Source organism: Choloepus didactylus, chromosome 6, assembly GCF_015220235.1.
Source record: "Choloepus didactylus isolate mChoDid1 chromosome 6, mChoDid1.pri, whole genome shotgun sequence".
NCBI lineage: Eukaryota > Metazoa > Chordata > Mammalia > Pilosa > Megalonychidae > Choloepus > Choloepus didactylus.
This window is the reverse complement of record NC_051312.1, coordinates 104,879,275-104,892,475: the sequence shown is the minus strand read 5'-3', so window position 1 is coordinate 104,892,475 and position 13,201 is coordinate 104,879,275. Positions and strand designations below refer to the sequence as shown.

The 13,201-nt window shown below is 36.1% G+C and overlaps 1 long non-coding RNA gene across 1 annotated transcript in view; it reads left to right on the top strand.

Moving 5' to 3' along the window:
* The window catches only part of LOC119538211, a 73,823-nt gene extending 61,477 nt beyond the window's left edge, over positions 1-12,346 (top strand). The window contains exons 2-3 of the long non-coding RNA XR_005217527.1: positions 12,054-12,136; positions 12,219-12,346. This is a non-coding gene — a long non-coding RNA (uncharacterized LOC119538211). The remainder of the gene's footprint in view (positions 1-12,053; positions 12,137-12,218) is intronic.
* The last annotated feature ends 855 nt before the right edge of the window (positions 12,347-13,201 follow it).

The window sequence follows — 13,201 nt, the reverse complement described above, 5'->3', positions numbered from 1 at the left end:
GAAAGAACTATGAGGAAAATTAGTCACTATCTTGGAAGGCAATAATAGCATTCTTCTCTCAGTAACTGATAGAAAAATCAGACATGAAATTATTAAGGGGGCAGGAGATTTTAACAACATGGTAACAAACTTGACTTAATTGACATATGTAGAATATAACACCTAAGTCCTGCAGAAAGAACATTTTTTCATTCCTACAAGGAACACCTAACAGCAATTAATCATTGTTGCTGGTCATAAAACATACTCATTAAACTTTTTTATATATATATTTTTTAATTGAGATTGTTCACATACCATACAACCATCTAAAGATTCAAAGTGTACAATCAACTGCCCATGGCACCACCATACAGCTGTGCATCCATCACCACAATTAATCTTTTTTTCAATTTTTAGAACATTTTCATTATTCCAGAAAAGAAATAAAGACAAAAGAAAAAAGGAAACTCAGATCCTCCCATACCTCTAATCACACCCCCCTCCATTATTAATTCAGTTTTGTTATAGTACATTTGTTACTGTTGATGAAAGAATGTTAAAATACTAACTGTAGTATATAGTTTGCAATAGGTATATATTTTTTCCCTATATGCCTCTCTATCAACTTCTAGTTATACTGTCATACATTTGTCCTAGTTCATGAGAGAGATTTCTAATATTTGTACAGTTAATCACAGACATTGTCCACCACAAGATTTACTGTTTTATACATTCCCATCTTTTAACCTCCAACTTTCTTTCTGGTAACATGCATGACTCTGAGCTTACCCTTTCTACCACCTTCACACATCTTTCAGTACTGTTAGCAATTCTCACAGCATGCTACCATCACCTCTGTCCATTTCCAAACATTTAAGTTCACCCTAGTTGAACATTCTGCTCATAATAAGCAACCACTCCCTATTCTTTAGCCTCATTCTATATCCTGGTAACTTATATTTCATGTCTATGAGTTTATGTATTATAATTAGTTCGTATCAGTGAGACCCTGCAATATTTGCCTTTATGAGTCTGTCTTATTTCACTCAATATAGTGCCCTCAGGGTTTCTTTATCAACCCATTTCTTTTAAGATGGTTTTGTTCACACACCATACATTCCATCCTAAGTAAACAATCATTGGTACCCTGTATAGTCATGTATTTACGTATTCAGCACCATCGCCACTATCTATATGAGGACATCTCCATTTCTTCCACAAAGACAGAAGAAGAGTCAAAGAAGGCAGAGAGGCAAAAGAAAAGGAAAAGAGAAAGAGAGAAAAAACAAACAAACAAACAAAAACAAAACTTGATGGCTAGAAAGCAACAAAAGGAAAGATAGCATTAACCTAAAGTAGAATAAAGAGTCAGACAACATCACCAATGCCAGGAGTCCCATACACTTCCCCTTTTCCTCACCCCACCCCCCATATGCATTTAGCTTTGGTATAGTGCCTTTGTTATGTTAAAGGAAGCATAATACAATGTTTCTGTTAATTCTAGGCTCTAGTTTGCATTGATAGTATTTCCCCCCAATCCCATCCTATTTTTAACACCTTGCAATGTTGACATTCATTTGTTCTCCCTCATGTGGAAACATATTTGTACCTTTTATTAAAATCATTGAGCACCCTAGGTTTCCCTGAGTTATATAGTCCCAGTCTTTATCATTGGTCTTTTGTTCTGATGTCCCACATGGTCCCAGCCTTCATCTTTCAACCATATTCACAGTCATCTTTGTTCAGTATACTTACATTGCTGTGCTACTATCTCCCAAAATTGTGTTCCAAACCTCTCACTCCTGTCTTTTCCTTTCTGTCTGCAGTGCTTCTCTTAGTATTTCCTGTAGAACAGGTATCTTGTTCACAAACTCTGTCATTGTCTGTTTGTCAGAGAATATTTTAAGCTCCCCTCATATTTGAAGGATAGCTTTGCCAGATATCAGATTTTGGGTTGGTGGTTTTTCTCTTTCAGTATCTTAAATATATCATACCACTTCCTTCTTGCCTCCACGGTTTCTATTGAGAAATCCACACATAGTCTTATCAAGCTTCCTTTGAATGTGATGGATTGCTTTTCTCTTGCTGCTTTCAGGATTCTCTCTTTACCTTTGATGTTTGATAATCTGATTATTAAGTGTCTTGGCATAGGCCTATTCAGATATATTCTGTTTGGGGTACACTGTGCTTCCTGGATCTGTAATTTTATGTCTTTCATAGAGATGGGAAATTTTCATTGATTATTTCCTCTATTATTGTTTCTGCCCCTTTTCCCTTCTCTTCTCCTTCTGGGACACCCATGACACACACATTCTTGCTTTTTGTTTTGTCCTTAAGTTCCCAGAGATGTTGCATGTATTTTTCCATTCTTTTCTCTATCTGTTCTTTTTGTGTGTAGGCTTTCAGGTGCCTTGTTCTCCAGTTCCTGGGTGCCTTTGTCTGCCTCTTGAGATCTGCTATTTTATGTTTCCATTGTGTCTTTCATCTCTTGTGTTGTGTCTTTCATTTCCATAGATTCTGCCAGTTGGTTTTTTAAACTTTCAATTTCTACGTTATGTACGTCCAGTGTTTTCATTTCATGTTTCAACTCTTTCACCATATCTTCCCTAAACTTTTTGAATTGACTTATTATTAGTTGTTTCAATTCCTGTATCTCAGTCAAAGTGTAAGTTTTTTCTTTTGACTGGGCCATAACTTCATTTTTCTTAGTGTAGATTGTAGTTTTCTGTTGTCTAGGCATGGTTTCCTTGGTCACCCCAGTCAGGTTTTCCCAGACCAGAATGGGCTCAGGTCCCAGAAGGAAGAAATATTCAGTATCCAGTTTCCCTGAGAGTGTGTCTTAGAAAATTGGTACACCCTGTGATGCTTCAGGTTACTGTGCTTTTCTGCCCACAAGGTGGTGCTTGTCAGCCTGTAATTCCAGACTGGTGTAAGGAGGTGTGGCTCGTGGCTGTTTTCCCCCAGGCTCTGGGGTCTGGTTCTGAATGGAAGGCAGGTAGTAAATCTAGGCCCCACTCCTTTCCTTTTAGAGAAGATAGACCCCCTAAGGAGAGGTCATTAGCATTTCAATAGTCTCTCTCTGCCTGTGCTATCTCCTCCCTTGTGTGGTTCAGAGCACTGGGAACTGAAAATGGCTGAGGCTTTCCCCACTGAGCCAAAAAAGGAACAGAAAATTCCCTTCAGGGCCAGTCTACAGCCACCCTCTGGCTGTCCAAGGTCAGTCATCATCCGCAGCCTCTGTCTGCTTGTTGGGGATTTGTAGCTCATAGTGAGCAGTTCACACTCGCTAATTAAAACCCCAGTTGGAGCTCAGCTGAGCTATATTTGCTCGCTGGGAGAGAGCATCTCTCTAGTACCATGAGGCTTTGCAGCTTGGGCTGTGGGGTGGGAGGGAGGTCCTGGCTTGGATCTGCAGTATTTACTTACAGATTTTATGCTGTAATCTCAGGCATTCCTCCCAATTCAGGTTGGTGTATGATGAGTGGATGGTCACATTTTTCCCCCTGCAGTTATTCTGAATTATTTACTAGTTGTTCCTGGTTTTTTATTAGTTGTTCCAGGGAGTCTAACTAACTTCCACTCCTCTCTATGCTGCCATCTTAGATCCTCCTCCTCATTAAATTTTAAAGGACTGAAATCATATAGGATATATTTTATGGCCACAGTTCAATTAAGCAGGAGATCTATTAAAAAAAACAAGCCAAATTAACAAACAAAACAACTAGAAAATCCATATATACATAGAAAGTAAGCAATACATTCCTATATAATTAATAGAAATAAAAAGAGACCCATCAGAAACCAGAAAATATTTTGAATTACCCTATAATGAAGCTACTATACATTACATTTGTGACACACAACCAAAACAGTATCTAAAGACAATTTCATAGCTCTAAGTGCTGTTAAGTAAAATAAATGGCCACCTGTACAGGCATTTCCAGGAGGGACCTGTTTCTGAGAAAGGATTGCTCAGAAGACAAAATCAAACTGCAGAAATTTCTAAGAAAATAGAACAACGGAACAAATCTTACTGAACTGCAGCAAAACTTGGTGATAAGTCAGTTTTGGTCCAAGAGAGAGCTAATCAGACTAGACATACCATACTAACCAATGTATATCTGTTCCTCCTACATAAGACCCCCCCCCCCAAGTAAAATGGAAACTTAATATCAGCCACAGTATTTCCTTACTTCCTTCCACATTTATCATATATAACCTGCCCCCTTTCTACTCCTTCAGCAGAGCTCCCTTCTATATTCTGAAAAGAATGCTGCCAAATTCAAGAATTGTTCAATAAAGTTGAGAGATCTAAATTGCATGAAAAGTTTTTCTTTTAAAAGTGCATATTTTAGAAAAGAGAAAATTTTGAAAAATCAATAAACTAAACATTCACCTCAAAAGCTAGAAAAGAAATAAAAATTAAAACAAAATATTTAAAGGTAGGTAATAATAAAGATAGGAATAGAAATTAATACCACAGAAGACAAAAATATAGTAGAGAAGATAAAACCAAAAGGTAGTTCTTTACAAAGACTAACTAAATTGATAAATTCCAAGTTAGTCTGGTCAAGGAAAACAGAAAAAGCACAAATATAATCAAAATCAGTAATGAAAGTGGACAATACCACAGGTTCTGCAGGTGTAAGGGGTTATTTTGAACAACTTTATACCTATACATTTGAAAATGTGGATGAAATTAAAATATTCATTTAAAACTGAAGCAAAAACGACAGAAGAAAAAGAAGAGGAAATCCAAATGTAAAAGCTTTGGTAATGTATAGTGGTGATGGTACTACATTGGGAATGTAATTAACACCACTGAACTATATATATCTGAATGTGGTTAAAAGTGAAAATTTTAGGTGGTATTTATGTTTCTAGAATAAATTTAAAAAAAAAAAACATAGGACTGTACAACACAGTGAACCCTTATGTAAACTATGGACTATAGTTAATTGTACAATTACAATAATATTCTCTTATCATTTGTAATGAAGTTACCACATTAATGCAAAATGTTAAAAATGGAAGTGGGTATGTGGGAACTATGTTTCCTGCATGATCTTTTTGCAAACCTACAACTTCTCTAATAAAAAAAAAAATACAATCTCTAATGATTAAAAATAAAAAACCTTCCCATATATCAGTGCAAGGAAAAACTGAAAATGGAACAGAAGAGAGTCCGGAAGCCTGGGGTCATCCAATTTACGACAAAAGGGCAACCTAGTAGGGAAAGATGGTCTTTAAAATGAAAGGTGGACTTCTGGAAGATGGCTGTTAGGAGAGACAGTGTGAAAAAACACCTCCATGAAAAATACTAGGTAAAAGCCAGAAAGTGACCCAGAACACCAGTTCCAGTGATGCACCAGCTGGACAAGGTATGCTAAATCCACAGGGACTGTGCACTTGGTGAAACTGGGAGTCTGCATTCTGAAATGAGTGAGTGAGCCTGCTGAATATCTGGCAGCCACACTGCGGTGTGGGGAAACTGTGGGTTGACGTTTGGAGTCTGACTAGTTCTTTTTTAAAAACCCAAAAGTGGCTGCAGATATAGCAGTGAGAACTGCACAGGGAAGCATGGCAGGAACGGCATCTCCATAACCTGTGAGTACGCCTCAATATCTGGTGTGGACGATAGCCTTTCACTCACTCGCTGCTAATTGTCTCAGAGCTAGGAAGGCAGAAGTTAACCAAAAGGAAAAAAAAACATGCCCCTTACAGCCGTCTTCCCATCCGGCTAGGAACGCTCCTGCCCGGCACTGGAGCCACAGCCCAGAGCTGCTCCAAAAAACCCAATGCGACAGGAAGTGTTTCCAGCAACATGCACACATGCCACAATATCTGGCATGGACAATAGCCTTTCACACACCTGCAGCTAATTGTCCCTGAGCTAAAGAGGCAGAGCAGTGTGAAAAGGGGGAAATTAACACACCCCATTCAGCCATCCTTACAGCAGGCTGGGAACACCCCTACATGGCCTGAGAGTCCAGAACTTCCCTTGAGGGACGGCGCACACTTGTTATGTAGCACAGCCTTCCCTCAGCAGAGGCCCTAAAAGGGCACAGCTTGGAAGAGGGACCCACTCAGAAATCCCAGGGACCATAGGCCAATACCAAGGACTTGTGGGTCAGCAGCAGAGACAATCTGTGGCAAGACCGAACTGAAGGTTTAGACTCTTGGAACAGCCTTAAATCTCCAGGAACATCTAGGGTGTTTGATTATTAAAGCTGCCCTTCCTCCCTAACTGCTCAGACACACACCCCACATTCAGGGTGGACAGCACCAACTACACAGGGAAAACGGGTGCACCAATTGGACCCCACAAGAATCAGACCCCCACACACCACAAAGATAAAGTTGGGGACAACTGGCTTGAAGGGAATAGGTGGCTCTCAGATGCTACCTGCTGGTTAGTTAGAGAAAGTGTATGCCACCAAGCTGTGGATCTGACAAATTAGAGAGAAGTCTTTGAATTAGCATATGTATCCTAAAAGAACCCTACCAAATTAAGCAAATGCCAAGAGGCCAAAAACAACAGAAAATTTTAAAGCATATGAAAAAACCAGACGATATGGATAACACAAACCGAAACACCCAAATCAAAAGATCAGAGGAGATGCAGTACTTGGAGCAATTAATCAAAGAAGTAAAGACAAACAATGAGACCATGGCACAGGAGATAAAGGACACGAAGAAGAGCATGGCACAGGATATAAAAGACAAGAAGAAGAGCCAAGAAGGGCATAAAGAAGAAATTGCAGGAGTAAATAAAAAAAAAAAAATACATGCTCTTATGGAAATAAAAAGATTCTGGATACTCATAGTACAAGACTAGAGGAAGCTGAACAACAAATCAGGTACCTGAAGTACAACAAAACAGAAAATAAAAGAACAAAAGAAAGAATGGGGAAAAAAATCAAAAATATTGAAATGGACCTCAGGGATATGATAGATAAAATAAAACATCAAATATAAGACTCATTGGTGTCCCAGAAGGGGAAGAGAAGGGTAAAGGTCTAGAAAGAGTATTCAAAGAAATTGTTGGGGAAAATTTCCCAAACCTTCTACACAACATAAATATACAAAGCATAAATGCCCAGCGAACTCCAAACAGAATAAATCCAAATAAACCGACTGCAAGACATATTCTGATCAGACTGTCAAATACTGAAGAGAAGGAGCAAGTTCTGAAAGCAGCAAGAGAAAAGCAATTCACCACATACAAAGGAAACAACATAAGACTAAGTAGTGACTACTCAGCAGCCACCATGGAAGCAAGAAGTCATTGGCATGACTTATTTAAAATTTTGAGAGAGAAAAATTGCCAACCAAGAATTCTTTATTCAGCAAAGCTCTCCTTCAAATTTGAGGGAAAGCTTAAATTTTTCACAGACAAACAAATGCTGAGAGATTTTGCTAATAAAAGACCTGCCCTACTTGAGATACTAAAGGGAGCCCTACCGACAGAGAAAGGCTCTGTAATATTAGATGAAGATGCATTTTTTAAGCCATATAGTGACCATTGAATATACGTTTGGCTTTATTATCATCATAGTCATCGTAAGACACAACCCTATATTAAATTATTTTTAATTCCGTATTTCAGAGAGGAATAAACAGACATTGCAGAATGGTGATATTATGAAGGAGAGAATATACTTGGTATCACATCCTATTCGATGCTACTATTTCTTTCACTGTACTTCAAATGGATAACTCAGGTTTATGGTATGACATTCTTTGTGAAACATTAGAGTCGGAAGATGAAGATACTTGTCTCACTTTTCTGACATGCTGATTGTAAATGTGGTCATCTCACTTACCGTGTAAGAAGACTCTTAGTTTCCTGATTGATAAAGCAGGAATTAGACTAAGAATAATTAAAAACTATTAAATTTAAGTCTGAAAATAGACTTCTTCTGAAAATCTAAAGGAATATTCTTATACTTTTTGAGAGCATTGAAAAGTGTGTAATCTCCATTATGTTTTATTGGTTGGTGTAGATTAGATGCCATTGTCTGGAGATAGGCATGGGATACATAGAGCAAAGGCACATAGGGAGCAGTGTTGGTGAAAATGTCTATTTATATATGGAGAGACATCTGTTATCGGAGTCATTGAACCACTACATTTAAGTGGCAATTGTTAACTTCTATTTCATACACTGAAACAAAAGAACATTAATTGTGGACCCATGATTTGCTATTTATTGCATAGTTAGTGGAAAATACTGAACCATTTTAGCTTCTGAGTTCAGATAGAGGGTTTGGCAAAAAAAAAATCTATTTACTCTCTGATCTCTAAGCTTGTATAGTTTACAGTGAGAATTCCTATAAACAAAACAAAATTATCTCAGTGCATTTAGTTCCTTGGTTCAGCTAAAAATAATTTGACTAGAAAGGGTTATGTGTAGGCATGTTTGTAAATACACAAAGAAGGGGAAGTATTGATCTGTATTCAGATTTATTCTGCAACCTATGTATGGTGAGAATAGTGCAACAATATCCTTGTCTGTAAAATTTATAACATGGCCACTATTTTGTGATACCAGATAAGATGACTATAAATATCTGAAAATTAAATACTATTCTGAAACTTAAAAAAAAATAATAGCGGGGCATATATGGAGAAAATGTACTTATTGCAAACTAACTACGGTTAGTAGTATTTTAACGTTCTTTCATCAACAGTAACAAATGTACTATACCAATACTATGAGTCAACAATGGAGGGGGAGGTAGTTAGAGGTATGGGAGGATTTGAGTTTCCTTTTTTTTGTCTATATTTCTTTTCTGGAGTAATGAAAATGTTCTAAAAATTGAAAAAAAATTAATTGTGGTGACGGATGCACAGCTGTATGATGGTATCAGGGGCAATTGACTATACACTTTTGATCTTTGGATAATTGTATGGCACATGAACAATCTCAGTAAATAAAAAAAATAATAAAATAAAATAAAATAAAATAAATGGTTCTAGATTAGTTGGATAGCCAAATTGATAAAATATATTTATCTTGAACCTACCTCCCACCTTCACAAAAATTATTTCCTTATAGATTGCGGATCTAAATGTGAAGGCAAACAATACATCTTTTAAAGGATAATATAGGAGAACATCTTATTGACCTTGGTGTAGGCAAGGATTTCTTTAAAACAAAAAGAGTTAATCATAAAAGAAAATAATTATAAATTAGACTATATTAAAACTAAGAACTTCTCTTTATCAAAAACATACTACCAAGAGAGTGAAAAATCAGCTCATAGAATGAGAGACTATCCAATGATTTATATCCAGAAAACATAAAGAGCTCTTGAAATCAATAAGAAAAAGACAGGCATCCCAACATAGCAATAGGCAAAAGACTGGAACAGATATTCACCAAAGAGGAGATCCTAATGGTGACTAAGAATATGAAAAGATGCTTAACCTTATTAGTCATCAAAAAAATGCATTTTAAAACCATCGTAAGATAATGCTCCACACTTGCCAAAATAGCTAATCTAAGTATTATGAAGCAATGAGAACAAAAAATATACAATTAGATGCAAAAATATAGATTAATCTCATGAATATAACATTGAGCAAAAGAAGCTAGACAAATGAAGAGACCACTTTGTGATTAAATAAAAATTTAAGCAAATCTAATCTGAATTTTAGAAGTCAGGATATGGATTAACTGTCCTACCCCACAGGATGGGATACTGACTGGATGAGGGCATGAGGGGGTTTCTGGGGTGCTGGTAATATTCTATTTCTTAATCTGAGTTCTGGCATCATGAATGTGTTCATCTGTGAACATTTATGAGCTATACACATTAAGCTGTACTTGTATTTTGTAATGTTCATGTGGTTTTCATGTATGCATCTTCCCACAAAGAAAGCTTCAAAGTAAGATGACTTGCTTGATAAATTCTACCAAATATTTAAGAAATAGAAATATTATATAAATTTTTCTAGAGAATATAAAAAATTGGAAATACCCTCCAACTTGTTTCATGAGAACAGAATAATCTTAAAGCCAAAACCAAACAAGAACTTAGGTGAAAGGAAAATAATGGGCAAATTTCATTCACACGTAGAGATGCAACTGCTTAAAATTGTTGGCATACAAATACAGCAATATATAAAAAGTACAATATTATCACAACATTGTTGAATTTATTACAGGACAGGAAAGTTGGTTTAACATTAGAAAATCAATTAATGTTATTTATTGATTATAATAATATTTTTATTACTTTATTTTTATTATAATCAATCAATAAACAATATTTTTTGCGAAATGTAACAAAGTTATCACTCTAATGCAAAGCGTTAATAATGGAGAGTGGGGGGGAGGATATAAGGGATCTCTGTATTTTTAGCATGGCTTTTCTGTGAAAACACAATTTCTCTAATAACAAATTTTAAAAAACATTTCTGTCTGGAAAATAACAAAAAGCTCTCATTAGATGTGAATATGATTATGTATCTAGAATATCCAATGAATCTATAGGTAAATTATAAAGATTAGTAAGAAGGTTAGCAAGATTGTTGGTACTTCAGTCTTGGTTTATACTATAAAACATATATAAACAATAAAAAATAAAAATCTAAAAGATATTATTTATAAGAGCATCAAAATATCATATACCAAAGAGAAAATGTCTAATAGACCTGCAACAATCTCAACACAGAAAACTGTAAAACATTACCGAGAAATCTTTTATATATATTTCTTTATCAGAAAGACCTACATAAAATGAATGGTACACATGTTCGTGGATAGGAAAATTCAATATTGTAAGATGTCAATTCTCCCCAAATTGATCTCCATATTTACTGGAATCCCAGTAAAATCCCAGTAGGTCTTTTGTGGAAACTGATAATCTAATTCTTACATTATAGTGCTTTTTTGACTCAGAATTTGGCTTTCTTTAAATATTTATGGGAAAAAAAAAAGGGAGGTGAAGACAAAGCTTCACTTCTTGAAACTGAGTCAAGTTGCTGGCAGTCCTTTGACTGGCCCTGCCATGCTCCCCACATCTCTAAGGACAGCTATGCTGAGGTGCAATGGGAAGATTTGCTTCTGGATGGATGGCTAGGAATGTTGATTGGAGGCTCTGCAAAACTGCTAAACAGGGAGGAATAAATCCATTAAGTAAGTTCAGATGGGAGCATTGGAAAAGTAGAGAGAGAACCAAAAAAATTTCTCAGTCAAAATTAGCCGGCAAACCAAAATTCCCAAACACATAAAGAAATATAATTTTAAGAAAGATAGTTCATATATTGAGCACTCAAAAATTGTAATTTACTCCATATAAATTCATTTTAAGAATAACTAGAGGAAAATTAAAATAATATGTCCACATCTTAGAGGTGAAAGCAGGGATCAGTCTGGTGAAGTCACTAATTTTGGTGTCAATAATTAAAAGCCTCTGGAAGATGTACTTTCATTTAATGAGTTCAGGAAAATTATGCTTCTCTCTATTTTTAGAAAGTTTTTGGCAGAAAACATTTGGAAAGGCAAAAATACATATCACAGAGTTCAGATGGGATTGTATTGAGATTGAGAGGGAGAGATAAGTGATAGGGTTGGAGTATATCAGCCTTACAAGGAGCTACTCCCCAGGTTCAGATCCAAGAAACCAAGCCAGAAGTCAGAGAGACACAAAATCTTCTCCCTACCATCTACCTAAATAATAGACACTTCTGATAATTTGCCAAGAAAGTATTCAGAGGTTGTTAGCAGATATACCAAAATCTGAACAATGTCAAGAGAAATCATTTGACTTTATATACAACACCACTTTGTGCTGACACCTTGCTTTTACAAAATCTTTCCTTGATCTCATCCAAACCCCTAATTTCTGAATTACCTACTTATCTCCCAGAATATCAACCTCTTCATGACCTTTCTTTTTTTCCCCCACCTTACCCTAATTGTTTCTCCACAATTATCAATTTGAATGAAATGCTTACAATGCATCCTCAAATCTTTTGCCTCTTTGTCCTTCCTACTCATTGCTCCTAAAAACTTCCAACTGGAAATGAATCTAACAATCCGTATATCCTAACATTTACAGGGAAAGAACAGGATCCTTAGAATTCAAGTAATTTTTACAGGGTCATACAGTGGCCAAACCAAGATTGGAATCTACTTTTCTGAGTGAGTCCTACTTCATAATTCTTTCCATTTTAATGAACTTTTGTAATTTGGTTATGTTTGCTCACCAATGAGTTCATTGCAGGGGTTCCTAGACTTTTCTCATCAGAATCAATGACTGGATGGCAGTATGCTGATGTGGAGGTCCATACTGGTCACCAGAGCATATGGATGGGAAACCCAGCTGGAAATCATTGACAGTTTTTGACAAGGCAAGCTCTCTAGTTTCTAACTCAGCAATTCTCCCGATAAGACTGTCTATAGGCTACTGGAAGGTGAACGAAACTAAAGTTTGCAAATCTGGAAATGACTACGTTGAGATCTTGTTTAAATTGGCAGAACTTCCTCCATGCATAAATATGTTACAGATAAAGACACATAAAACTAGACAGTAGCCTGATTATTATTATTAACAGATTTTATTTTCATATCAGAGCAAGGAATGAACACTCAGTTCAATGCAACACTTTTGCAAACAGTAAGATTATTTTATTTCCAGGAATTGATTTTTCTTTTGAGTTATCTTTATGGCTCTGGGGTTTCATCTCCAGGTGTTCAAGCATGTGTTAGTCTGCCAGGCTTATCTCATGTCTCTAACTGATATGTGGAAGTGTGGTGTGTAGTCACTTCAAAATGATGTTCTTTGTTTCTTCACAATCATCTTCTTTGTTACAAATATGAGGTCTAATTACTTAGGTGTTCATTGTCATTGTTTTTCAATCTCCAGTTCTCACTTCATTTCATTTTAATGGTTACTTATCTACTTATAAAATTGCCCTTCTCTAGATTTTTCCTCAAGATTACAGTCAGTGGTGTGTTCACTACTCATTTCTTCAATGAATGCTCATTAGTGCATTCCTACCTGTGTTGGACCATCTAAGAGCAACAATTTTTGCTTCCGCTGTTTTTAAGATTGCCCCAGATTAATTTCTTTATTCACTAATTAAATTTAACAAGCTTATAATATATTAAGGTCCAACTTTGTGCCAGGAACCACGCTAGATGGTAATGGGATATTGAAGATAGAGCAAGGGACTCTTTGACAAGATTATGTTCTAATGATGAAGA